Source organism: Ranitomeya imitator, chromosome 1 (genome assembly GCF_032444005.1).
Source record: "Ranitomeya imitator isolate aRanImi1 chromosome 1, aRanImi1.pri, whole genome shotgun sequence".
Lineage (NCBI taxonomy): Eukaryota > Metazoa > Chordata > Amphibia > Anura > Dendrobatidae > Ranitomeya > Ranitomeya imitator.
The window spans coordinates 850,620,477-850,648,272 of record NC_091282.1 but is presented as its reverse complement, the minus strand read 5'-3'; the positions used below and the strand labels follow the sequence as shown (position 1 = coordinate 850,648,272).

The window sequence follows — 27,796 nt, the reverse complement described above, 5'->3', positions numbered from 1 at the left end:
AAATTTTGCAGCATAATGTAGGACCCAGTGTGAGAAAGCTGGGTCTCCCTCAGAGGTCATGGGTCTTCCAGCAGGACAATGACTCAAAACACACTTCAAAAAGCACTAGAAAATGGTTTGAGAGAAAGCACTGGAGACTTCTAAGGTGGCCAGCAATGAGTCCAGACCTGAATCCCATAGAACACCTGTGAAGAGATCTAAAAATGGCAGTTTGGAGAAGGCACCCTTCAAATATCAGGGACCTGGAGCAGTTTGCCAAAGAAGAATGGTCTAAAATTCCAGCAGAGCATTGTAAGAAACTCATTGATGGTTACCGGAAGCAGTTGGTCGCAGTTATTTTGGCTACAGGTTGTGCAACCAAGTATTAGGCTGAGGGTGCCAATACCTTTGTCTAGCCCATTTTTGGAGTTTTGTGTGAAATGATCAATGTTTTGCTTTTTGCTTCATTCTCTTTTGTGTTTTTTCATTTAAGGCAAATTAAATGAAGATAATAATACCAAATAATTTGTGTTTGCAATCATTTTCAGGAAGAAAATTAGTATTATCTGACAGAATTGCAGGGGTGTCAATACTTTTGGCCATGACTGTACATGTTTTGTGAAACACAATATAACACTAAACAGCATAATAGCTGCCAGGTAAGAGGAAGACAGATATAGATAAGTATAGCATATGCCAGAAAAGTGCCTAAAATAGTGCTTTATCCACACAGTAGTAAGTAAAGATCACATGCTAATTAGTTATTCAAACCCAATAGCTGCCAATGGTCCCGATCGTCCACCATACCCAACGCACATTTGTATATGTTGTGTATATGCTTTTATGGTTTGTTTAATAAAATGTCATTTTACTTTTACTTTGGTCTATATTTAAAGTTATTTCTTTTTGGAGTCTACACTGTTTATACCTTAAGCCATTAAAATTCTAGGATTTTTAATATAGGTGTATTTATTTATATATTTTTCAGGGCTTTGCTATTCCAGCCACTATGGATTTCAGGAGCAGAAATGCTTCCTGGCTCATACGTGCACAGAATGTTTTTTCCGGTGAACTACCACAGATGCAGAAGTCAGTTCAAAAGGCAGCTCTCAAAAAGACTCACAAATCTATTGAATCATAGGACTCATACCTGGTGGAATAAGATTTCACAGGAAAACTATCTCTAAAAAGGTTTGACCTCTCGTGGCCTGCGAGTCCACGTGTTTCCTTCCTTTCACGTGGATGATGATCATTTCTGTTTAAGCTGGGAGACTACGTGCAATACCTACTCCTCCACCTTCTCGGAAATCCTTATTGACATTAATACCATAACACTAGATGAATTGGGGATTGAAATCGATGAAATACAGAAAAAAATACAGCTGGAATGTACCAAGGAAGAATTAGAGGAATTCAAAAAGGAAATGGAGAAGAGCTTTTTGGAGTTGGAAAATCAGATCTCTGCTCTGAAAAGGAAAAAAATTCCAATGGGATCTCCAAGACAAAAAATCAAATAAGTCACATCATGTAGCAATGCAGTCTGCCATCTAGATGTAGCAGAGCTAGACCCATCACGGGACAAATAGATTATTATCTTCTCTGCGGTCAGGTGAGAAATATTGTTGTTTATTACCATATTTTAATTCTGTTGCAGGACACATTGGGTTCTGTGGACTGGGTGATACCGAGAGTATGGTTTAATTTAGCTACATTAAAGGAGTCTGCACACATTATCCCTTGCTTAGGAGGATAAATCATTCCAAAATATATCAAAAACATTGGGCTGTGATGCTACACTCCCTAGCGTTTGCGCTGTCGCCTTAACGCGTTTCACCCTTTACTATTTTTATGAGCACATCAGGATGCTATTTTTTATCTTTTAGAGACATGCGCGTAATACAATCGCACTGGAGCATTCAACTCCTGACCATGATATGAGCTGCGCGTGTCGGTACAGATGCCTGGCATTTAACAACATCGCCCCGCCTTCCACCTCTGATGTGCAAGTACAATGGCCAATCCCGGGCCCCCTATCTCAGAGCCAATCCAAGGCAGCCACGTATAATGTAAGTACCACTGCGTCAGCATTTAGTTGGCCATGGCTTAGATAAAGGTAAACAGATTCGAGTCGCAGATGTTAACCCTATAATTTGAATTCGGCACCATTCATGATACGAGAGATGCTGTGCCTAGATACCACACAGAACTCTATTGCTACAGTGTAAAATAGGAGCCCTGGAAAAACAGCGCTTGGAACTGCCAACAGGCAAACCAGGTACCCCCGATAAACACAGCCCCCTCACCATATAGAATCCAAAACTAACCACCCACATATAAAGATCAATAATAACAGTACATGTGACAGTAGAGAAAGAGGTCACAATGGGAATCCTACCATTATACAACAACACAACATCAACCAAAGGATTAAGAAAAATGGAGACCTAGATAAAAGGAGACACACTCGTTGAGCCCAAACAGGGTGACCGTTTTCAGCCTAAACATCCTTTATACTTCCTTCCTTAAAATCCTATTACCTAGGTCCTTACCCCGAAGAGATACCCTAATTTTTCCACACCCTGAAATTTAATAGACCTAACATCCCCCTTATGTAAATCCCAGATGTGCCTGAGATAGGCTTATCTTCTTTTTTCCTAATGTCCCTTATATGTTCCAGGATTCGTTTCCTGAATTGTTGCCTGGTCTTGCCCACATAGGACTTTGGGAAGGTAAATTTAGCTAGACAGACAATACCTTCACTGCTACAATTAACAAATTCTCTATTATGATAAATCTTCCCTGTCACATCACTCATAAACGAGGATCCCTTGCTCACAAATTCGCATGCCCTACACAACCCAATGTACCTGTTGGTATAGCCCGATTCAGCCATGTGGGATCTGATCTGTCCACATTCAGATGACTATGGACCAAGCGGTCCTTCAGGCTGTGTTCTCTACAATAGGTAACCGATGGCTTCGATGTAATTTTACCCCCTATATCAGGGTCTAGTTTAAATACATCCCAGTAGGTTTTTAATATCTCCATCACTTCTCTGGATCGATTATCATAACCCTCAATTAAATATATATAACCATCCCCTTCATCTTTCTCCCTAGGGACCAGCAGAGATGTCCTATTGGCTGCCTTGGCATGATGATATGCTGACTCCAACACGTTTCTAGGATACCCCTGTTTGGTAAATCTATCACCCAGCACCCTTAAAAACTGGCTCTTAGGGATTGCTCTTTTTAATGGTGGAGGGTGATGGCTTTTCCATTTCAGGAGTCTATTTGTGGCGTCCTTTTCCTAAAGAAGTCCATAACCAGAAGGTCTGTGGTGTCAATCTGAATAGAAATGTCAAAAAACTAAATCTGGTGCTCATGTATGGTGGAGGTTACTCTCAAACCCACATCATTTGCATTAAGGGTTCAGATAAACCTTTAAAATTGTTCCACCATTTCGTCCATAGAATGGGGACATCGTCTATAAATCATACCCAAAGCGATACGCTAGATGTGAATTTCTCATTCCTCTCATTAAAGACCAGAACTTCCTCCCACTAACCCAGGAATAAATTAGCAAATGTAGGAGCACAGGGACTACCCATAGCGGTACTCCTGAGCTGGTGAAGGAAGCATTCATCAAATAAAACATAATTTTGTTCTAAAATGAACCACATCAGTTCCATCTCAAAATTGTTATGTCTCATAATATGCTGTCCTCTCGTTTGCAGGAAAAATTTCACCGCACCACAGCCCGCCTCGTGAGGTATAGATCTATAAAGTGCCTCAACATCAAAGCTGGTGAGGAGAACCCTTTTCTCCTCCTGCAAATCCTCCAGTCTCCTGAGTACGTCCATTGTGTCTCGGACATAGGAAGGAAAGGTGAACACAAATGGTTTTAAAATTGTATTCACATAAGTGCCCGAGACAATAGGACACCCCCTGAGGGGACTACATCCCTTATTGACTTTGGGAAGTCCATAAAAAGTTGCAATCTGTGAACATTTCGGTTTTAAAAAGGATATCTCCGTTTTGTCTATTAATTTATCGTTCAAGGCCCTAATTAGTAAGTCCTTGAGCTCCTGTCCATAGGATCATTCCAAAGAGTTTCAAAGCATTCGCAATCGGATAATAAATCCAAGCACAATCTTTTGTAAAGAGGTTTGTCCATAACGACGATATTACCCCCATTGTCAGAAGATTTGATTACAATAGCAGGGTCTTTCTCCAAATTTAGAAGAGCTTGCATCTCCGTTTTTGTTACATTTGCATTTCACACTTTATCTCCTTGAAGAGACTCCAAACCTTGTGTGACCATTTCTTCAAAGATATCAAAATGACTTGAATCAAAGTTAGTACTCTTTGATTTCAACACCGTGAAGGGCCCATCACCAACATTTCCCTGTCCTTCATGCTATAAATCCCCAAGAGTCTAAGGTTAGAAGCCTCACTTACAGAGATGCCAGCTTCCCTACATCTTAAAATATTTAGCCCACCTTAACTTCCTTGTAAAGACGGCAATATCCTTCCTCTAGTCAAAGCTATCAAATTTTGTCGTTGGGACAAAAGACAACCCCTTGAAGAGTAGGACAATATCATCTCTAGTAAGATCCCTTTTAGATAGATTTATTATCCTTAATTCATCACCCATTTGAATTTGTGTATCACCATCATTACCCTTTCTTCCTCCCTGTCTATTTCGTTCATGGGAGCTTGATATGAGCAGTTTTATAATCAATGACACCAGTCAGGTTTAGAGGAGAGGTACAATTTAACATAAAATTATATGTATCCCTCTCCTTTATCTACAAAATTGAATTTGCACTTTAGGAAACTGTATAATATTTAGTGGTTGGAGGTCATATATTGATGCTCTCCCTGAGACCATTAATATGCGGTCTATCTCTATATCTTTAAGGGCAATGTGCAATTGTTGTGGATTATCTTGTTGAGGTAATAATCCTGAAATATATTTGGTCCGTGATAAGTGCATAAAAATATATATTAACAAATACCGTATTTTTCGGACTATAAGACGCACCGGACTATAAGGCGCACCCAGGTTTTAGAGGTGGAAAATAGGGAAAAAAATATTTGAAGCAAAAAAATGTGGTAAAATATTTAATAACATACTATTATATATAATAACACCACATATAATAGTATGTTGTTATGTTGGAAGCTGCGGGACCAGTGTGGTGTCTGTACAGTACTATATGAAGACGCTGGAGGGTGAGTATAAGAATGGCGGCACAGGGCTTATATTTAAAGCACCACTCCAGCACTGCAAAATAACACTGGAGTGCTGCTTTAAAATCCAATGGGAGAACTATAACTCTCAGCATGTCCTGCAGATCCTATGACATGCTGGGAGTTATAGTTCACTAAAGAAGTAGCAGAGTGCTTTATTGTGTTTTGGAAAGACTAACCTCTTAATTGTTACAGCCAGCTGTGGTGAGGTAAAAGCATCCCATGACTGCACACAGAGCCCTCCCTCTTGTTGCCTTTCCACAGCACAGGTAATGGAAGCCAGCAGATTCTAGTGTTGGAGTCTGAAGGACCTGCGATGATGTCAAGAAGAGGGAGGGCTCTGTGCTGCCATGTGATGCTTCAGCCCGCCCACTTCTGACATCATCACAGGTCCTCCTTGTGCACACTGCACAACACTCAGCTCCAGCCCAGGAAGGTACAGCGATCTCCTCTGCCCTGGCCCCTGCTGCTACTGCCTCCTCTCCCCTGGACACAGGGATCTTCCCAGCTGCTGCAGGAATCAGCGCTGAGGAATCCATGTGTGTGGCTGCTTAAGTGCAGTATTCAGTTGCTGCTCCCTGCTCACCACTCAGCTGATAGATGGGCAGGGAGTAGCTAATGAATATTCACTGCACTTAATCATCAGGACCACATGGTTTCCCCAGCACTGATTCCAGCAGTGGGAACATCCTTAAGTGGGATAACAGTGCGATCCCACTCACTGCTGCCCCCCTCCCCACATGCTATATCCGTACCATAAGACGCACCCACACTTTCCTCCCAAATTTGGAGGAAAAAAGTGCGTCTTATGGTCAGAATACGGTATATTCCACCCGTTTGTGGGCTAAGTGCAATTAGCATATATGCACTTTTTACCTCTTATAATAAAATGTCAAGAGAAAAAATATTGGGTTCCCATTCCTGACACTTTAGTGTTCTTTAATAGACTTTATTAGTGCCCATTACCTTAACATTTCATAGTGATGATCATACTGCTATAAGTGACGGTGGACCGTTTAAGTTATGATTTTATTGAATTTATTAAAAGTTAAGTATTAATTATTCCACCTCAGTCAGTGAGTTTGCTTAATTGGTGGCAATTTTTTGAGGCTTTAGTGTCCTCTTTTAGTGATAAGTCAATTCGCCTCTTTTAACCAGCTGTTTCCCAACCTTAGGCCCACACCTGTCAGTCACCTGTCGCTAAATGAAGAATCACTATTTATTTTCTTAGATTGTGTGCCTGAACAACACTCTTCTACCTAATGATTTTAATGAGCAAATGAAGCCTCCTGATTCCTCACTGCAAAACAGTTTTATCACAAGTGATTTGGATTAACAAATAGGTCCTCCTGGCTGAACCCCTATATTAGGCCTAACTAATTTTAAGAACAAATGGGACCGCCTGATTCCTCACTGCAACACAGTTTTATCATAAACGATTTGGATTAGCAAATAGAACCTTCTGGATGAACCCCTATATTTAGTCTAATGATTTTTAAGAGCAAATGGGGTCTCCTGATTTCTCACTGTAACAGTTTTATGCAGAAACAGAAAAAACATAATGCTATCTCACCATTTAAAGTGCATTGTGATCCAGCGTGCACGTAACCACGAGCCAACCACTCATGTTTGCAAATGCAGAAAAAGGAAGAAAAAGTTCCAGCTTCTGATAAAATTTCACAAATAATCTTTCTTCCTTGAAAAATTAATTAAAAGCAGTGGACAGGATCAACAGCAATGCGTTTTGAACACAGTTGTTCTTTATCAAGCTTGTTTGAAAGTGACCAAACAAGTTTGTGGACATCCGTAGAGCAGGTCGGAGGATGTCCACCTTTTCTCCAACTCAGGTGCAGTCTGGGGCTTAAGTAGCAGGCTTTCAGAGGCAGTAGTGGTTCATTGTCTGGAAAGGAAATGCTCCAGAGAAGATTTTGTGTTGGAACCAACTTGAATTATGTGTGCTTGCTAACGGTGAAAGGGAGGAACTCAGAAGGATTGTTCTTTGTGCTACCAATTGTTTTGTTTTCCTGTTTTGCCCAGAGGGCCATGTTTGTTTTACTACATCTTGGTTTATGCTGCCTATGATAAACCAAATGAAGTTCTTAAAGAGACAGTGATCCCGTGTCTACCTCTGTGTACTGCTGAGTAAGCCGATCTACCACACCCTATATTAGGTTTAACGATTTTGATGAGCAAATGGAGCCTCTCAATTCCTCACGGCAACATAGTTTTTGAAGAAAAAATTGGGATTAGCAACACAGTTTTAACGCAATCTAGTTAGATGCTGGAAGATTGATTTTACACAGGACAGGATCCCATCTAGCCAACTAACAAGTTCACTTTCAGCAGCAGCAAGAGCTGTCTCTCTGCGCTGTTACTGTTAGGGCTGGCGGAACGCACCGAGTAAATATAGAGATGTTATTTGGTGCGTTCGCAGCCCGGGGTCCACCGTGCAGGAATAGAACCTGCTGCTGGCAAACAGCAGCACGATATGGCGGTAGAAGCGAACTCTGTTGCTTCACAGAGTCGCTATAAGGAAAGGACTGTGTCCTGTTAAACTCCACAGGAATACAGAGTAACTGCTGAGCAGATAGCAGCTTGTGGTCACGCAGTCCAGGAGGCAAACATACAATCTCCTCACCGGTGGAGCCGGTATTCTAGTGGCTTATTTCAGCCGGGGCCCTGTAACCAAACACACAATCTCCTCACCGGAGGTGCCGGTATTCTAGTGGCTTATTTCAGCTGGGTCCCTGAATGCACACAAGCGTGACCACATTGGCGCAAAACTCATAGTAACATAGTAACATAGTTAGTAAGGCCGAAAAAAGACATTTGTCCATCCAGTTCAGCCTATATTCCATCATAATAAATCCATTTCCATCATGCATTGATACTAGCGCATGGCCGTGCGGCCATGCGAGCCTTATATAGCTGCAGCAAGAAAAAGACCTTCCTAGAAGGACCAATGAGAGACTGCCATAACTGAGCATGTGACCCTAGATCTCCACTGAGAGATCTTACCCTGGGCATGCTCAGTGTGTGAAAAGCAGGAGTTAGTCCTAGCAGCAATAGGACCTTCCTACCATGTGACCCTCGATCTCCACTGAGAGATCTTACTCAGGGCATGCTCAGAATGAGAAAAGCAGGACTTAGTCACAGAAGCGTCTGCTCGCCGCTGCCCAGCACTGACTTCAATGGCAGAAGCAGGAAAGGCAGCAGTAACTCTTTGTACAGAGTGGGACTGAGCAAGACGCTTGGACTGACGTCTCCGCTGAGCAGGCACAACTGCGGCAGGAGAGGAATGGGAGACCGCAGCGGAGATGGCCCGAGATTCCCCCTGTGCAGAGGTGGGAACTTGACCCCTAACATTACCCCCCCTCCTAGGGCCCCCCCCTCCTTGGACCTCGCTACGCTCAAAGGCAGCAATGAGCTGCGGAGCCTGAATGTGCTCAGCAGGCTCCCAGGACCTGTCCTCAGGACCATAACCCTTCCAGTCCACCAAATAAAACTTTTTACCACGTACCACCTTGCACCCCAAAATAGCATTCACCTCGTAATCATCCGTAGACGAACCCGATGTCCCAGCAGATGACTCGGAAAACCGGGACATGTATACGGGTTTCAAGAGGGACACATGAAAGGTGTCGGTGATACCCAGGCGTGGCGGAAGGGCTAAACGATAGACCACAGGATTAACTTGTTCGAGGACCTTAAAAGGACCCAAGTAGCGAGGTGCAAACTTAGTGGACTCCACTCGCAGCCTAATGTTACGGGCGGAGAGCCACACCAAGTCGCCAGGAGCAAAGGTCGGAGAGGGGCGCCGATGTGCATCGGCGGAGGACCTCATTCTCTCCTTGGAGGCCCAAATGGCATCCTGAGTGCGGTCCCAAATATCCCGTGCTTCCACAGCCCAGTCTGCCACCCTGGAGTCGGCGGAAGACACGGGCATAGGCACAGGTACCCGCGGATGCTGACCATAGTTAAGGAGAAATGGGGTTTGTCCAGTGGAGTCAGCCACGGCGTTGTTCAGCGCAAACTCTGCCCATGATAGCAAGGATGCCCAGTCATCCTGCCTGGCTGAGACAAAATGTCGCAGATATGTGACCAAGGTCTGGTTGGCCCTCTCTACCAACCCGTTCGTCTCGGGATGATTTGCGGAAGAGAGATTTAACTCAATGCTGAGAAGACGACAAAGCTCTCTCCAGAACCGAGACGCAAACTGGGGACCCCGGTCACTGACAATTTTGTCCGGCATACCATGTAGGCGGAAGATGTGTTTTATGAACAACGCTGCCAAGGCCCGTGCAGAAGGTAACCGTGGAAGCGGGACCAAATGCACCATTTTAGAAAAATGATCGGTGACAACCCAAATGATGGTACAGCCACGAGACTTGGGCAAACCCACCACAAAGTCCATCCCGACCATCTCCCAGGGCCTGTCTGCCACCGGCAAGGGATAGAGTAACCCTGCTGGCCATTGTTGAGGAGATTTATTTTTGGCACAGGAGACACATGCCTGAATGTAATCTCTGACAGCACGAACCATATGTGGTCACCAGTACGACCTCGCCAGCAGCTCAGATGTTCTTTTTGTCCCAAAGTGTCCACCCACCCTGGACGAATGAGCCCAAGAGAGAACCTCCGGTCGCAAATTAATGGGTACAAAAGTCTTGCCCGGAGGCACAGACTCTAGCGAAACCGGAGCTACGGTTCTCAGGCTCTCAGAAGGGACAATAAGCCAAGGCTCCCCTTCCTCCTCGTCAGATGACACAACAGAGCGAGAGAGGGCGTCAGCACGAATGTTCTTCTCCCCAGCGAGATAATGGAGGGTGAAGTGGAACCGGGAGAAGAACAAGGACCATCTGGCCTGGCGAGAATTTAGCCGCTGGGCTGTTTTGCAAATATAACAAATTTTTGTGGTCCGTGAAGACTTGAAAGGGAATGCGAGCCCCCTCCAAGAGATGTCTCCACTCCGAGAAAGCCAACTTCATCGCTAGCAACTCCCTGTCCCCAATGGAATAATTCCTCTCCGCTGGTGTGAAGGTCTTGGAGTAGAAGAAGCAAGGATGCTTCCGACCTTGAGCATCCTTTTGGAAGAGGACTGCTCCTGCATCAACGGATGAGGCATCCACCTCCATTATAAACGGCTCATCCACATCAGGACGATGTAGGATGGGAGCGCTAGCAAAATGAGACTTAATAGAAGAGAAGGCCTTGGAGACCTCTTCAGACCACAATTTGGGATTTGCTCCCTTCTTGGTGAGGGCTACCAAGGGAGCTACCAAAGTTGAGAAGTGTGGAATGAACTGGCGGTAATAATTAATGAACCCCATAAAGCGCTGCACCGCTTTAAGAGAATGGGGTTCTTGCCAGTCCATCACAGCCTGTAGTTTGGCAGGATCCATAGCCAATCCCTGGGCGGAAATGATATAGCCCAGGAAAGGTAAAGACTCCTGCTCAAACATACACTTCTCCAACTTTGCATAGAGGGAATTTGACCGTAAGAGGTCGAAGACTCTGCCAACATCTCTCCGGTGGGAGTCAATATCTGGAGAGAAGATGAGAATATCATCCAGATAGACTACGACCGAGGTGGAGAGCATATCCCGGAAGATGTCATTGACAAAGTCTTGGAAGACGGCTGGGGCATTACAGAGCCCGAAGGGCATCACCAGATACTCATAGTGCCCATCCCTGGTATTAAACACCGTCTTCCATTCATCCCCCTCACGGATGCGAATCAGGTTATAAGCACCCCGCAAATCTAATTTGGTAAATACCCTTGCTCCCCGTAGCCTATCAAAGAGCTCAGAAATCAGGGGCAATGGGTACTTATTCTTAACGGTGATGGCGTTAAGACCCCTGTAATCTATGCAAGGACGTAATTCTCTGTTCTTCTTCTGCACGAAGAAGAACCCTGCCCCTGCAGGTGACACTGACTTCCTAATGAACCCTCTTGCCAAATTTTCCTGGATGTATTGGGACATAGCCTCTGTCTCCGGGAGGGAGAGGGGATAGACCCGTCCCCGAGGAGGTTCTGCTCCAGGCAAGAGATCAATAGGACAGTCATAGGGGCGGTGAGGTGGAAGGGTCTCCGCAGCCTTTTTGGAGAAGACGTCTGCATAGGACCAATAGCATTTGGGAAGGGAAGAAAGATCTGCAGGTATCTCGGTGGTAGAAACCTGAACGCACTCTCTCAAACATTTGCCCTTACATGAATCACTCCAACCCAATATCCTCCCAGAGGACCACTCAATATGTGGGGAGTGGAAACGGAGCCAGGGTATTCCCAGCAGAATCTCATCCATTCCCTCGGGAAGGACAAGAAGGGAAATTATCTCCTGGTGGGATGTGTTGTGAATTCTGTGGCAGAGCTCCCTCCTGTGGTCACAAGTGGTACTTCGGCTGATTCTCTCTGGGAGCTTCCGTTTGTGGAGGAAAGTGGTACTGCGGCTTCTGAGTTTCCTCCCTCAGGTGATCTGGTGAGGTCGTTAGGTGCTTCTCTACTTAACTCCACCTAATGCTTTGATCCATGCTTCCTGTCAATGTTCCAGTGTTGGACTTGTTTTTCCCTGGATCATTCCTGTGGCCTGCTGCTCTGCATAGCTAAGTTCTTCTTTGCTATTTGTTTGCTATTTTTTCTGTCCAGCTTGTCTAATTGTTTTGCTGGAAGCTCTGGGACGCAAAGGGTGTACCTCCGTGCCGTTAGTTCAGTACGGAGGGTCTTTTTGCCCCCTTTGCATGGTTTTCTTTAGGGTTTTGTGTAGACCGCAAAGTTATCTTTCCTATCCTCGCTCTGTTAAGAAAGTCGGGCCTCACTTTGCTGAATCTATTTCATCCCTACGTTTGTCTTTTCATCTTAACTCACAGTCTTTATATGTGGGGGGCTGCCTTTTCCTTTGGGGTATTTCTCTGAGGCAAGGTAGGCTTATTTTCTATCTTCAGGCTAGTTAGTTTCTCAGGCTGTGCCGAGTTGCATAGGCAGAGTTAGGCGCAATCCACGGCTGCCTCTAGTGTTGTTTGGAGAGGATTAGGGATTGCGGTCTGCAGAGTTCCCACGTCTCAGAGCTCGTTCTATTATTTTGGGTTATTGTCAGATCACTGTATGTGCTCTGACCGCTATGTCCATTGTGATACTGAATTGCCTATCACAACAGTACAGGAAGCCCAAAGTGCTAATGATTCTCAATAGAGGGAAAAAAGAAGTTCTGAGACCATTTTTTTTTCTTTGCACTGTGTTTTGCCTTTTTTTTCCCCTAGACATTTGGGTGGTTCAGGACACAGGTGTAGCAATGGACATTAAAGGTCTGTCTTCATGTGTTGATCAGCTCACGGCAAGAGTTCAAAATATTCAAGATTTTGTGGTTCAGAATTCTTTGTTAGAACCGAGAATTCTTATTCCAGATTTGTTTTTTGGAGATAGAACTAAATTTCTGAGTTTCAAAAATAATTGTAAACTATTTCTGGCTTTGAAACCTCGCTCCTCTGGTGACCCAGTTCAACAGGTTAGGATCGTCATTTCTTTTTTGCGTGGCGACCCTCAGGACTGGGCATTTTCTCTTGCGTCAGGAGATCCTGAATTAAGTAATATCGATGCGTTTTTCCTGGCGCTTGGATTGCTGTACGATGAGCCTAATTCAGTGGATCAGGCAGAAAAAAAATTTGCTGGCTCTTTGTCAGGCTCAGGATGATATATTGCCAGAAATTTAGAAAGTGGTCCGTGCTCACTCAATGGAATGAATCTGCGCTGGCAGCTATATTCAGAAAGGGTCTCTCTGAAGCCCTTAAGGATGTCATGGTGGGATTTCCTATGCCTGCTGGTTTGAATGAGTCTATGTCTTTGGCCATTCAGATCGGTCGACGCTTGCGTGAGCGTAAATCTGTGCACCATTTGGCGGTATTACCTGAGATTAAACCTGAGCCTATGCAGTGCGATAGGACTATGACCAGAGTTGAACGGCAAGAACACAGACGTCTGAATGGGCTGTGTTTCTACTGTGGTGATTCCACTCATGCTATCTCTGATTGTCCTAATCGCACTAAGCGGTTCGCTAGGTCTGCCACCATTGGTACAGTACAGTCAACATTTCTTCTGTCGGTTACCTTGATCTGCTCTTTGTCATCGTATTCTGTCATGGCGTTTGTGGATTCAGGCGCTGCCCTGAATTTGATGGACTTGGAATATGCTAAGCGTTGTGGGTTTTTATTGGAGCCCTTGGAGTGTCCTATTCCATTGAGAGGAATTGATGCTACGCCTTTGGCCAAGAATAAGCCTCAATACTGGACCCAGCTGACCATGTGCATGGCTCCTGCACATCAGGAGGTTATTCGCTTTCTGGTGTTGCATAATCTGCATGATGTGGTCGTGTTGGGGTTGCCATGGCTACAAGCCCATAATCCAGTATTGGATTGGAAATCCATGTCGGTGTTCAGCTGGGGTTGTCAGAGGGAACATGGTGATGTTCCATTTCTGTTGATTTCGTCATCCACCCCTTCTGAGGTTCCAGAGTTCTTGTCTGATTACCGGGATGTATTTGATGAGCCCAAGTCCGATGCCCTACCTCCGCATAGGGATTGTGATTGTGCTATCAATTTGATTCCTGGTAGTAAATTCCCAAAAGGTCGACTGTTTAATTTATCCGTGCCTGAGCACACCGCTATGCGCAGTTATGTGAAGGAATCCCTGGACAAGGGGCATATTCGCCCGTCATCGTCGCCATTAGGAGCAGGGTTCTTTTTTGTAGCCAAGAAGGATGGTTCGCTGAGACCTTGTATAGATTACCGCCTTCTTAATAAGATCACTGTTAAATTTCAGTACCCCTTGCCATTGTTATCTGATTTGTTTGCTCGGATTCAGGGGGCTAGTTGGTTCACCAAGATAGATCTTCGTGGTGCGTATAATCTGGTGCGAATCAGGCGAGGCGATGAATGGAAAACTGCATTTAACATAGTAACATAGTAACATAGTTAGTAAGGCCGAAAAAAGACATTTGTCCATCCAGTTCAGCCTATATTCCATCATAATAAATACGCCCGAGGGTCATTTTGAGTATCTAGTGATGCCATTCGGACTTGCCAATGCTCCATCAGTGTTTCAGTCCTTTATGCATGACATCTTCCGAGAGTACCTGGATAAATTCCTGATTGTGTACTTGGATGACATTTTGATCTTCTCGGATGATTGGGAGTCTCATGTGAAGCAGGTCAGAACGGTTTTTCAGGTCCTGCGTGCTAATTCTTTGTTTGTGAAGGGATCAAAGTGTCTCTTTGGTGTGCAGAAGGTTTCATTTTTGGGGTTCATCTTTTCCCCTTCTACTATCGAGATGGATCCTGTTAAGGTCCAAGCCATCCATGATTGGACTCAGCTGACATCTCTGAAAAGTCTGCAAAAGTTCCTGGGCTTTGCTAATTTTTATCGTCGCTTCATCTGCAATTTTTCTAGTATTGCCAAACCATTGACCGATTTGACCAAGAAGGGTGCTGATTTGGTCAATTGGTCTTCTGCTGCTGTGGAAGCTTTTCAAGAGTTGAAGCGTCGTTTTTCTTCTGCCCCTGTGTTGTGTCAACCAGATGTTTCTCTTCCGTTCCAGGTCGAGGTTGATGCTTCTGAGATTGGAGCAGGGGCTGTTTTGTCGCAGAGAGGTTCTGATTGCTCAGTGATGAAATCATGCGCTTTTTTTTCCAGGAAGTTTTCGCCTGCTGAGCGCAATTATGATGTGGGCAACCGAGAGTTGCTGGCCATGAAGTGGGCATTCGAGGAGTGGCGTCATTGGCTTGAAGGAGCTAAGCATCGCGTGGTGGTATTGACTGATCATAAGAACTTGACTTATCTTGAGTCTGCTAAGCGTTTGAATCCTAGACAGGCTCGTTGGTCGCTGTTTTTTGCCCGTTTTGACTTTGTGATTTCGTACCTTCCGGGCTCTAAAAATGTGAAGGCAGATGCTCTGTCTAGGAGTTTTGTGCCCGACTCTCCGGGTTTATCTGAGCCGGCGGGTATCCTCAAGGAAGGAGTAATTGTGTCTGCCATCTCCCCTGATTTTCGGCGGGTGCTGCAAAAATTTCAGGCTAATAAACCTGATCGTTGTCCAGCGGAGAAACTGTTTGTCCCTGATAGGTGGACGAATAAAGTTATCTCTGAGGTTCATTGTTCGGTGTTGGCTGGTCATCCTGGAATCTTTGGTACCAGAGAGTTAGTGGCTAGATCGTTTTGGTGGCCATCTCTGTCGCGGGATGTGTGTACTTTTGTGCAGTCCTGTGGGATTTGTGCTCGGGCTAAGCCCTGCTGTTCTCGTGCCAGTGGGTTGCTTTTGCCCTTGCCGGTCCCGAAGAGGCCTTGGACACATATCTCTATGGATTTTATTTCAGATCTTCCCATTTCTCAAAAGATGTCAGTCATTTGGGTGGTCTGTGATCGCTTTTCTAATATGGTCCATCTGGTACCCTTGTCTAAATTCCCTTCCTCCTCTGATTTGGTGCCATTGTTCTTGCAGCATGTGGTTCGTTTGCATGGCATTCCAGAGAATATCGTTTCTGACAGAGGTTCCCAGTTTGTTTCGAGGTTTTGGCGAGCCTTTTGTGGTAGGATGGGCATTGACTTGTCTTTTTCCTCGGCTTTCCATCCTCAGACTAATGGCCAGACCGAACGAACCAATCAGACCTTGGAAACATATCTGAGATGCTTTGTTTCTGCCGATCAGGATGACTGGGTGTCCTTTTTGCCTTTGGCTGAGTTCGCCCTTAATAATCGGGCCAGCTCGGCTACCTTGGTTTCGCCATTTTTCTGCAATTCTGGGTTCCATCCTCGTTTCTCTTCAGGACAGGTTGAGTCTTCGGACTGTCCTGGTGTGGATACTCTGGTGGACAGGTTGCAGCAGATTTGGACTCATGTAGTGGACAATTTGACCTTGTCCCAGGAGAAGGCTCAACGTTTCGCTAATCGCAGACGCCGTGTGGGTCCCCGACTTCGTGTTGGGGATCTGGTTTGGTTATCTTCTCGTCATATTCCTATGAAGGTTTCCTCTCCTAAGTTTAAACCTCGTTTCATTGGTCCATATAGGATTTCTGAGGTTCTTAATCCTGTGTCTTTTCGTCTGACCCTCCCAGATTCTTTTTCCATACATAACGTATTCCATAGGTCATTGTTGCGGAGATACGTGGCACCTATGGTTCCATCTGTTGACCCTCCTGTCCCGGTTTTGGTGGAGGGGGAATTGGAGTATATTGTGGAGAAGATTTTGGATTCTCGTGTTTCAAGACGGAAACTCCAGTATCTGGTTAAATGGAAGGGTTATGCTCAGGAAGATAATTCCTGGGTTTTTGCCTCTGATGTCCATGCTCCCGATCTTGTTCGTGCCTTTCATGTGGCTCATCCTGGTCGGCCTGGGGGCTCTGGTGAGGGTTCGGTGACCCCTCCTCAAGGGGGGGGTACTGTTGTGAATTCTGTGGCAGAGCTCCCTCCTGTGGTCACAAGTGGTACTTCGGCTGATTCTCTCTGGGAGCTTCCGTTTGTGGAGGAAAGTGGTACTGCGGCTTCTGAGTTTCCTCCCTCAGGTGATCTGGTGAGGTCGTTAGGTGCTTCTCTACTTAACTCCACCTAATGCTTTGATCCATGCTTCCTGTCAATGTTCCAGTGTTGGACTTGTTTTTCCCTGGATCATTCCTGTGGCCTGCTGCTCTGCATAGCTAAGTTCTTCTTTGCTATTTGTTTGCTATTTTTTCTGTCCAGCTTGTCTAATTGTTTTGCTGGAAGCTCTGGGACGCAAAGGGTGTACCTCCGTGCCGTTAGTTCAGTACGGAGGGTCTTTTTGCCCCCTTTGCGTGGTTTTCTTTAGGGTTTTGTGTAGACCGCAAAGTTATCTTTCCTATCCTCGCTCTGTTAAGAAAGTCGGGCCTCACTTTGCTGAATCTATTTCATCCCTACGTTTGTCTTTTCATCTTAACTCACAGTCATTATATGTGGGGGGCTGCCTTTTCCTTTGGGGTATTTCTCTGAGGCAAGGTAGGCTTATTTTCTATCTTCAGGCTAGTTAGTTTCTCAGGCTGTGCCGAGTTGCATAGGCAGAGTTAGGCGCAATCCACGGCTGCCTCTAGTGTTGTTTGGAGAGGATTAGGGATTGCGGTCTGCAGAGTTCCCACGTCTCAGAGCTCGTTCTATTATTTTGGGTTATTGTCAGATCACTGTATGTGCTCTGACCGCTATGTCCATTGTGATACTGAATTGCCTATCACAACAGGGATGGGGACATAGCTAACGTGAAAGGGACAGTCTGGTGTGTTATCTGAGATGGAAGTGTTGACCCATTCACTACTCTAACAGTCACCGGTTTGGCGAGCATCACCAGAGGTATTGCATGGCGCAGAGCAAAAGCTGAGGAGATGAAATTCCCCTCAGCTCCAGAATCCACACAAAGCTCGACTGTTAGAGAGTAAGAGCCTAATATGATTGTCCCTTTGAAGGACAGCTTGGAGGAAAATGCCACTGTGTCTAGTGAACCTCCTCCAAGGGTTACTAGACGCGATCGTTTACTCGACCGCCGTGGACATTTATTGGCATAATGTCCTTCTTGTTGGCAATTTCTGCAAACCACGGGTAATCGAGCGGTCCAAGACTTAGGTCCCGCTCGAGAAACCTCCATGGCCTCATGGGAGTCGGACGCCTGAACAAAAGATTCCAGAGGCCTGGCGAAGGTGGGAGCTAGCCGAAACCTCTGCCTACAATGGGCCCGCTCCAACTTCCGCTCGTTAAAACGGAGGTCGATGCGGGTAGATATAGAAATAAGCTCCTCCAGTGTGGCGGGAATATCCCTGGTGGCCAAGGCGTCCTTCACATGGTCTGCCAGTCCTCTCCAGAACACCGGAATAAGGACTTTATCCGGCCATTCCAGCTCAGAGACCAGAGTCCGGAATTGGACGGCAAACTGGCTGAACATGGACGAACCCTGTGTTGTTGCCAACAATTGGAGCGCGGTATCGTGGGTGACACGAGGTCCCAAAAAGACCTGTTTAAGAGCGTCCAGGAAGAGAGGAGCACTCTGCGCCACACGATCATTGCGCTCCCATAGCGGCGTTGCCCACTCCAACGCCCTGCCCGACAAAAGGGATAAAATAAATCCCACTTTCGCCCGTTCCGTAGGAAAACATGCAGCCAGAAGCTCAAGATGTATGGAGCACTGACTCACGAATCCCCGACATAGCTTACTGTCACCAGCAAACTTGTCTGGAAGCGGGAGACGGGATAAAGTCGGAGCAGGGGTGGCAGAGGACAAACTGGCTGCAGCTACACTTGCAGCCTGAACAGCGACTGCGGTAACATCCACAGCTGAGGTTGTGCGCTCGAGAGCCGTCAACCTACCCTCCAGCTGCTGGATGTACCGCTGTAAACGCTGATCGTCCGCCATTTACCAGCCAGACCCTGGCGCTAGTATACTGTTAGGGCTGGCGGAACGCACCGAGTAAATATAGAGATGCTATTTGGTGCGTTCGCAGCCCGGGGTCCACCGTGCAGGAATAGAACCTGCTGCTGGCAAACAGCGGCACGATATGGCGGTAGAAGCGAACTCTGTTGCTTCACAGAGTCGCTATAAGGAAAGGACTGTGTCCTGTTAAACTCCACAGGAATACACAGTAACTGCTGAGCAGATAGCAGCTTGTGGTCACGCAGTCCAGGAGGCAAACATACAATCTCCTCACCGGTGGAGCCGGTATTCTAGTGGCTTATTTCAGCCGGGGCCCTGTAACCAAACACACAATCTCCTCACCGGAGGTGCCGGTATTCTAGTGGCTTATTTCAGCCGGGGCCCTGTAACCAAACACACAATCTCCTCACCGGAGGTGCCGGTATTCTAGTGGCTTATTTCAGCCGGGGCCCTGTAACCAAACACACAATCTCCTCACCGGAGGTGCCGGTATTCTAGTGGCTTATTTCAGCAGGGTCCCTGAATACACACAAGCGTGACCACAGTGGCGCAAAACTCATGTCATGCATTGATACTAGCGCATGGCCGTGCGGCCATGCGAGCCTTATATACCTGCAGCAAGAAAAAGACCTTCCTAGAAGGACCAATGAGAGACTGCCATAACTGAGCATATGACCCTAGATCTCCACTGAGAGATCTTACCCTGGGCATGCTCAGTGTGTGAAAAGCAGGAGTTAGTCCTAGCAGTAATAGGACCTTCCTACCATGTGACCCTCGATCTCCACTGAGAGATCTTACTCAGGGCATGCTCAGAATGAGAAAAGCAGGACTTAGTCGCAGAAGCGTCTGCTCGCCGCTGCCCATCACTGACTTCAATGGCAGAAGCAGGAAAGGCAGCAGTAACTCTTTGTACAGAGTGGGACTGAGCAAGACGCTTGGACTGACATCTCCGCTGAGCAGGCACAACTGCGGCAGGAGAGGAATGGGAGACCGCAGCGGAGATGGCCCGAGATTCCCCCTGTGCAGAGGCGGGAACTCGACCCCTAACAGTTACACTGAGAAAATGGTGCCAGAAAATCAAGATGTTCGCTTTTTATATGGCCAGGGACATATGATTTCGACAGCCAATCACAGAAGACCTAGTGTCACGATGTGGTAAATGGTTTCTGTACCCTGATTGGCTGCCGAAATGTACACACATTAAGTTGTTAAAGAAATAAAAATTACACTTCACCACTCCTCTGACCTAGACACATCCACTCCCTTCATAAAACACACGTCCCCACCGCTCATCATACAACACCACTATCCTAGCCAAAGTCAAAACAAAAACATTAGTGGAAATACAATCATTTATCGATCTTTGACCAAATTTTGCCGATTTTGAGGAAAAATGCTTGGGAAACCAAACACGAATTTGAATGTGCTATGTTCATTTCGAATTTGAGAGTGGCAAACGTTTTCCGAACCACTTTGTTTATATCTAATCCCTTGCACTTAGTGCATATGCTTTCACAGTGTAGGAGACCCAGTGTATAGGAATGGGAAAAAAATGCTTTTCTGAGGCTCCACCTTCTAGTTGAGCAAATATTTTTGGAAACCAAAAGAGCCGGTGGGTTCTATTAGTAATGTATGATCCATTGGCTTGTTGTGGGCTGTCTGGTGGTCGTCACATAGCGAGTTCTCACATTGCATACATGATTTCACAGCTGGGACAGGAGAGTTTGTACAGTAAGTACAGAACATCCTGATCTCCTCCATATCAGGCTGAGTAGATGCAAAATGCTCCACTATATTCCCCAGCAGGGTTGATGATATAACAGTCCTTGATGCTACTACAGTAAACTTATCGCTTTATTTTAGGGCTTTATTTATGTATCCGATACCGATACCCGATACCACAAAAGTATCGGATCTCGGTATCGGAATTCCGATACCGCAAGTATCGGCCGATACCCGATACTTGCGGTATCGGAATGCTCAACACTACTTATAAATAATAATCCTTGCTTCTGCTTTTTTCCATGTGCTCATTGACAGATTTATGTTTTTTATGGTGATCTGTACTCAGAAATTCATCAAAGCTAGTGTGATGGTTCAGGCCAGGTTTTGAGTCCTGTTTTCCCTTTTTCCTGGTCTGGTCATGTCAAGAGTTAACCTGTTGTGAATTCTGTGGCTGAATTCACTCCTGTGGTCACAAGTGGTACTGCAACGTTGTGGGTTTTTCTTGGAGCCTTTGCGGTGTCCTATTCCGTTGAGAGGAATTGATGCTACACCTTTGGCCAAGAATAAACCTCATTACTGGACCCAGCTGACCATGTGCATGGCTCCTGCACATCAGGAAGTTATTCGCTTTCTGGTGCTACATAATCTGCATGATGTGGTCGTGTTGGGGTTGCCATGGCTGCAAACCCATAATCCAGTATTGGATTGGAACTCTATGTCGGTATCCAGCTGGGGTTTTCAGGGGGTACATGGTGATGTTCCATTTTTGTCTATTTCGTCATCCACTCCTTCTGAGGTCCCAGAGTTCTTGTCTGATTATCAGGATGTATTTGAGGAGCCCAAGTCCGATGCCCTACCTCCGCATAGGGATTGTGATTGTGCTATCAATTTGATTCCTGGTAGTAAATTCCCTAAAGGTCGATTATTTAATTTATCCGTGCCTGAACACGCCGCTATGCGCAGTTATGTGAAGGAATCCCTGGAGAAGGGACATATTCGCCCATCGTCATCACCACTGGGAGCAGGGTTCTTTTTTGTAGCCAAGAAGGATGGTTCGCTGCGACCGTGTATTGATTACCGCCTTCTTAATAAGATCACTGTTAAATTTCAGTATCCCTTGCCATTGTTATCTGACTTGTTTGCTCGGATTAAGGGGGCTAGTTGGTTCACTAAGATAGATCTTCGTGGTGCGTATAATCTGGTGAGAATCAGGCAAGGAGATGAATGGAAAACGGCATTTAATACGCCCGAGGGTCATTTTGAGTATCTAGTGATGCCGTTCGGACTTGCCAATGCTCCATTTGTTTTTCAGTCTTTTATGCATGACATCTTCCGTGAGTATCTGGATAAATTCCTGATTGTTTACTTGGATGACATTTTGATCTTCTCAGATGATTGGGAGTCTCATGTGAAGCAGGTCAGAATGGTTTTCCAGGTCCTGCGTGCTAATTCTTTGTTCGTGAAGGGATCAAAGTGTCTCTTCGGTGTGCAGAAAGTTTCATTTTTGGGGTTCATCTTTTCCCCTTCTACTATCGAGATGGATCCGGTTAAGGTCCAAGCCATCCAGGATTGGACTCAGCCGACATCTCTGAAAAGTCTGCAAAAGTTCCTGGGCTTTGCTAATTTTTATCGTCGCTTCATCTGTAATTTTTCTAGCATTGCCAAACCATTGACCGATTTGACCAAGAAGGGTGCTGATTTGGTTAATTGGTCTTCTGCTGCCGTGGAAGCTTTTCAGGAGTTGAAGCGTCGTTTTTGTTCTGCCCCTGTGTTGTGTCAACCAGATGTTTCTCTTCCGTTCCAGGTCGAGGTTGATGCTTCTGAGATTGGAGCAGGGGCGGTTTTGTCACAGAGAGGTTCTGGTTGCTCAGTGTTGAAACCATGTGCTTTCTTTTCCAGGAAGTTTTCTGCTGCTGAGCGTAATTATGATGTGGGCAACCGAGAGTTGCTGGCCATGAAGTGGGCATTCGAGGAGTGGCGTCATTGGCTTGAAGGAGCTAAGCATCGCATGGTGGTATTGACTGATCATAAGAACCTTACTTATCTCGAGTCTGCCAAGCGCTTGAATCCTAGACAGGCCCGTTGGTCGTTATTTTTTGCTCGCTTCGATTTTGTGATTTCGTACCTTCCGGGCTCTAAAAATATGAAGGCGGATGCTCTGTCTAGGAGTTTTGTGCCCGACTCTCCGGGTTTATCTGAGCCGGCGAGTATCCTCAAGGAAGGAGTCATTGTGTCTGCCATCTCCCCTGATTTGCGGCGAGTGTTGCAAAAATTTCAGGCTAATAAACCTGATCGTTGTCCGGCCGAGAAACTGTTCGTCCCTGATAGGTGGACTAGTAAAGTTATCTCTGAACTTCATTGTTCGGTGTTGGCTGGTCATCCTGGAATCTTTGGTACCAGAGAGTTAGTGGCTAGATCCTTCTGGTGGCCATCTCTGTCACGGGATGTATGTACTTTTGTGCAGTCCTGTGGGATTTGTGCTAGGGCTAAGCCCTGCTGTTCACGTGCCAGTGGGTTGCTTTTGCCCTTGCCGGTCCCGAAGAGGCCTTGGACACATATTTCGATGGATTTAATTTCTGACCTTCCCGTTTCTCAAAAGATGTCAGTCATTTGGGTGGTCTGTGATCGCTTTTCTAAAATGGTCCATCTGGTGCCCTTGGTTAAATTGCCTTCCTCCTCTGATTTGGTGCCTTTGTTCTTCCAGCATGTGGTTCGTTTGCATGGCATTTCTGAGAATATTGTTTCTGACAGAGGTTCCCAGTTTGTTTCAACGTTCTGGCGAGCCTTTTGTGGTAGGATGGGCATTGACCTATCTTTTTCCTCGGCTTTCCATCCTCAGACTAATGGCCAGACCGAACGAACCAATCAGACCTTGGAAACATATCTGAGATGTTTTGTTTCTGCAGACCAGGATGATTGGGTGTCCTTTTTGCCGTTGGCTGAGTTCGCTCTTAATAATCGGGCCAGCTCGGCTACCTTGGTCTCTCCATTTTTCTGCAATTCTGGGTTCCATCCTCGTTTATCTTCAGGACAGGTTGAGTCTTCGGACTGTCCTGGTGTGGATTCTGTGGTGGACAGGTTGCAGCAGATCTGGACTCAGGTAGTGGACAATTTGACCTTGTCCCAGGAGAAGGCTCAACTTTTCGCTAATCGCAGACGCCGTGTGGGTCCCCGACTTCGTGTTGGGGATCTGGTTTGGTTGTCTTCTCGTCATGTTCCTATGAAGGTTTCCTCTCCTAAATTTAAACCTCGTTTTATTGGTCCGTATAGGATTTCTGAGATTCTCAATCCTGTGTCCTTTCGTCTGACCCTCCCGGACTCCTTTTCCATACATAATGTATTCCATAGGTCGTTGTTGCGGAGATACGTGGTACCTATGGTTCCATCTGTTGAGCCTCCTGCCCCGGTTTTGGTGGAGGGGGAATTGGAGTATATTGTGGAGAAAATTTTGGATTCTCGTCTTTCAAGACGGAAACTCCAGTATCTGGTTAAATGGAAGGGTTATGCTCAGGAATATAATTCCTGGGTTTTTGTCTCTGATGTCCATGCTCCAGATCTTGTTCGTGCCTTTCATGTGGCTCATCCTGGTCGGCCTGGGGGCTCTGGTGAGGGTTCGGTGACCCCTCCTCAAGGGGGGGGTATTGTTGTGAATTCTGTGGCTGAATTCACTCCTGTGGTCACAAGTGGTACTGCAGCTTCTGGGCTTCCTCCCTCAGGTGTTCTGGTGAGCTCGTTGGCTGCCTTGTTATTTAACTCCACCTGATTCTGTCTTCCTTGCTCCTTGTCAATGTTCCAGTGTTGGATCTGAGCTTCTGGATCTTTCCTGTGGCCTGCTGCTCTGCTTAGATAAGTGCTTCTTTGCTTTTGTTGCTATTTTTTCTGTCCAGCTTGTCATTTCGTTTTGCTGGAAGCTCTGAGACGCAAAGGGTGTACCGCCGTGCCGTTAGTTCGGCACGGTGGGTCTTTTTGCCCCCTTTGCGTGGATTTTTGCTTTAGGGTTTTTTGTAGACTGCAAAGTTCTCTTTGCTATCCTCGCTCTATCTAGAATATCGGGCCTCACTTTGCTGAATCTATTTCATCCCTACGTTTGTCTTTTCATCTTGCTAACAGTCATTATATGTGGGGGGCTGCCTTTTCCTTTGGGGTATTTCTCTGAGGCAAGTCAGGCTTGTTTTTCTATCTTCAGGCTAGTCAGCTCCTCAGGCTGTGCCGAGTTGCATAGGTAGTGTCAGGCGCAATCCACAGCTGCCTTTAGTTGTGTTTAGGATAGGTTCAGGTATTGCGGTCTACAGAGATTCCACGTCTCAGAGCTCGTTCTATTGTTTTTGGGTTATTGTCAGATCACTGTATGTGCTCTGATTGCTGGCACACTGTGTCACTGGATTGCCTTCATAACAGTACAAGGAGCCCTACTAATGATTCTCAATAGAGGGAAAAAAGAAGTTCTGACATCATTTTTTTTTCTCAGCTCTGTGTTCAGTCTTTTTTTTCCCCTAGACATTTGGGTGCTTCAGGACACAGCTGTGGACATGGATATTCAGGCTCTGTGCTCTTCAATGGATAATCTCGTTATAAATGTACAAAAGATTCAAGATACTATTGATCAGAAATCTATGCTAGAACCAAGAATTCCTATTCCTGATTTGTTTTTTGGTGATAGAACTAAGTTTCTGAGCTTCAAAAATAATTGTAATCTATTTCTGGCCTTGAAACCTCATTCTTCTGGTAATTCAGTTCAACAGGTTTTGATTATTATTTCTTTTTTGCGCGGCGACCCTCAGGACTGGGCATTTTCTCTTGCGCCAGGAGACCCTGCATTGAGTGGTGTCGATGCGTTTTTCCTGGCGCTCGGATTGCTGTACGATGAGCCTAATTCAGTGGATCAGGCTGAGAAAAATTTGCTGGCTTTGTGCCAGGGTCAGGATGATATAGAAGTATATTGTCAGAAATTTAGGAAGTGGTCAGTACTCACTCTGTGGAATGAATCTGCGCTGGCAGCTTTGTTCAGAAAGGGTCTCTCTGAGGCTCTTAAGGATGTCATGGTGGGTTTTCCTATGACTGCTGGTTTGAATGAGTCTATGTCTTTGGCCATTCAGATCGGTCGTCGCTTGCGCGAGCGTAAATCTGTGCACCATTTGGCGGTATTGTCTGAGATTAAACCTGAGCCTATGCAGTGCGATAGGACTATGACCAGAGTTGAACGGCAAGAACACAGACGTCTGAATGGTCTGTGTTTCTACTGTGGTGATTCCACTCATGCTATTTCTGATTGTCCTAAGCGCACTAAGCGGTTCGATAGGTCTGCCGTCATTGGTACTGTACAATCCAAATTCCTTCTGTCCATTACCTTGATATGCTCTTTGTCATCGTATTCTGTCATGGCGTTTGTGGATTCAGGCGCTGCCCTGAATCTGATGGATTTGGATTATGCTAAACGTTGTGGGTTTTTCTTGGAGCCTTTGCGGTGTCCTATTCCGTTGAGAGGAATTGATGCTACACCTTTGGCCAAGAATAAACCTCATTACTGGACCCAGCTGACCATGTGCATGGCTCCTGCACATCAGGAAGTTATTCGCTTTCTGGTGCTACATAATCTGCATGATGTGGTCGTGTTGGGGTTGCCATGGCTGCAAACCCATAATCCAGTATTGGATTGGAACTCTATGTCGGTATCCAGCTGGGGTTGTCAGGGGGTACATGGTGATGTTCCATTTTTGTCTATTTCGTCATCCACTCCTTCTGAGGTCCCAGAGTTCTTGTCTGATTATCAGGATGTATTTGAGGAGCCCAAGTCCGATGCCCTACCTCCGCATAGGGATTGTGATTGTGCTATCAATTTGATTCCTGGTAGTAAATTCCCTAAAGGTCGATTATTTAATTTATCCGTGCCTGAACACGCCGCTATGCGCAGTTATGTGAAGGAATCCCTGGAGAAGGGACATATTCGCCCATCGTCATCACCACTGGGAGCAGGGTTCTTTTTTGTAGCCAAGAAGGATGGTTCGCTGCGACCGTGTATTGATTACCGCCTTCTTAATAAGATCACTGTTAAATTTCAGTATCCCTTGCCATTGTTATCTGACTTGTTTGCTCGGATTAAGGGGGCTAGTTGGTTCACTAAGATAGATCTTCGTGGTGCGTATAATCTGGTGAGAATCAGGCAAGGAGATGAATGGAAAACGGCATTTAATACGCCCGAGGGTCATTTTGAGTATCTAGTGATGCCGTTCGGACTTGCCAATGCTCCATTTGTTTTTCAGTCTTTTATGCATGACATCTTCCGTGAGTATCTGGATAAATTCCTGATTGTTTACTTGGATGACATTTTGATCTTCTCAGATGATTGGGAGTCTCATGTGAAGCAGGTCAGAATGGTTTTCCAGGTCCTGCGTGCTAATTCTTTGTTCGTGAAGGGATCAAAGTGTCTCTTCGGTGTGCAGAAAGTTTCATTTTTGGGGTTCATCTTTTCCCCTTCTACTATCGAGATGGATCCGGTTAAGGTCCAAGCCATCCAGGATTGGACTCAGCCGACATCTCTGAAAAGTCTGCAAAAGTTCCTGGGCTTTGCTAATTTTTATCGTCGCTTCATCTGTAATTTTTCTAGCATTGCCAAACCATTGACCGATTTGACCAAGAAGGGTGCTGATTTGGTTAATTGGTCTTCTGCTGCCGTGGAAGCTTTTCAGGAGTTGAAGCGTCGTTTTTGTTCTGCCCCTGTGTTGTGTCAACCAGATGTTTCTCTTCCGTTCCAGGTTGAGGTTGATGCTTCTGAGATTGGAGCAGGGGCGGTTTTGTCACAGAGAGGTTCTGGTTGCTCAGTGTTGAAACCATGTGCTTTCTTTTCCAGGAAGTTTTCTGCTGCTGAGCGTAATTATGATGTGGGCAACCGAGAGTTGCTGGCCATGAAGTGGGCATTCGAGGAGTGGCGTCATTGGCTTGAAGGAGCTAAGCATCGCATGGTGGTATTGACTGATCATAAGAACCTTACTTATCTCGAGTCTGCCAAGCGCTTGAATCCTAGACAGGCCCGTTGGTCGTTATTTTTTGCTCACTTCGATTTTGTGATTTCGTACCTTCCGGGCTCTAAAAATATGAAGGCGGATGCTCTGTCTAGGAGTTTTGTGCCCGACTCTCCGGGTTTATCTGAGCCGGCGAGTATCCTCAAGGAAGGAGTCATTGTGTCTGCCATCTCCCCTGATTTGCGGCGAGTGTTGCAAAAATTTCAGGCTAATAAACCTGATCGTTGTCCGGCCGAGAAACTGTTCGTCCCTGATAGGTGGACTAGTAAAGTTATCTCTGAACTTCATTGTTCGGTGTTGGCTGGTCATCCTGGAATCTTTGGTACCAGAGAGTTAGTGGCTAGATCCTTCTGGTGGCCATCTCTGTCACGGGATGTACGTACTTTTGTGCAGTCCTGTGGGATTT

The 27,796-nt window shown here is 45.9% G+C and overlaps 1 long non-coding RNA gene across 1 annotated transcript in view; it reads left to right on the top strand.

Moving 5' to 3' along the window:
- Positions 1-27,796, top strand: part of LOC138651341 (uncharacterized) — a 960,960-nt gene that overhangs the window by 179,660 nt on the left and 753,504 nt on the right. The window lies entirely within an intron of this gene.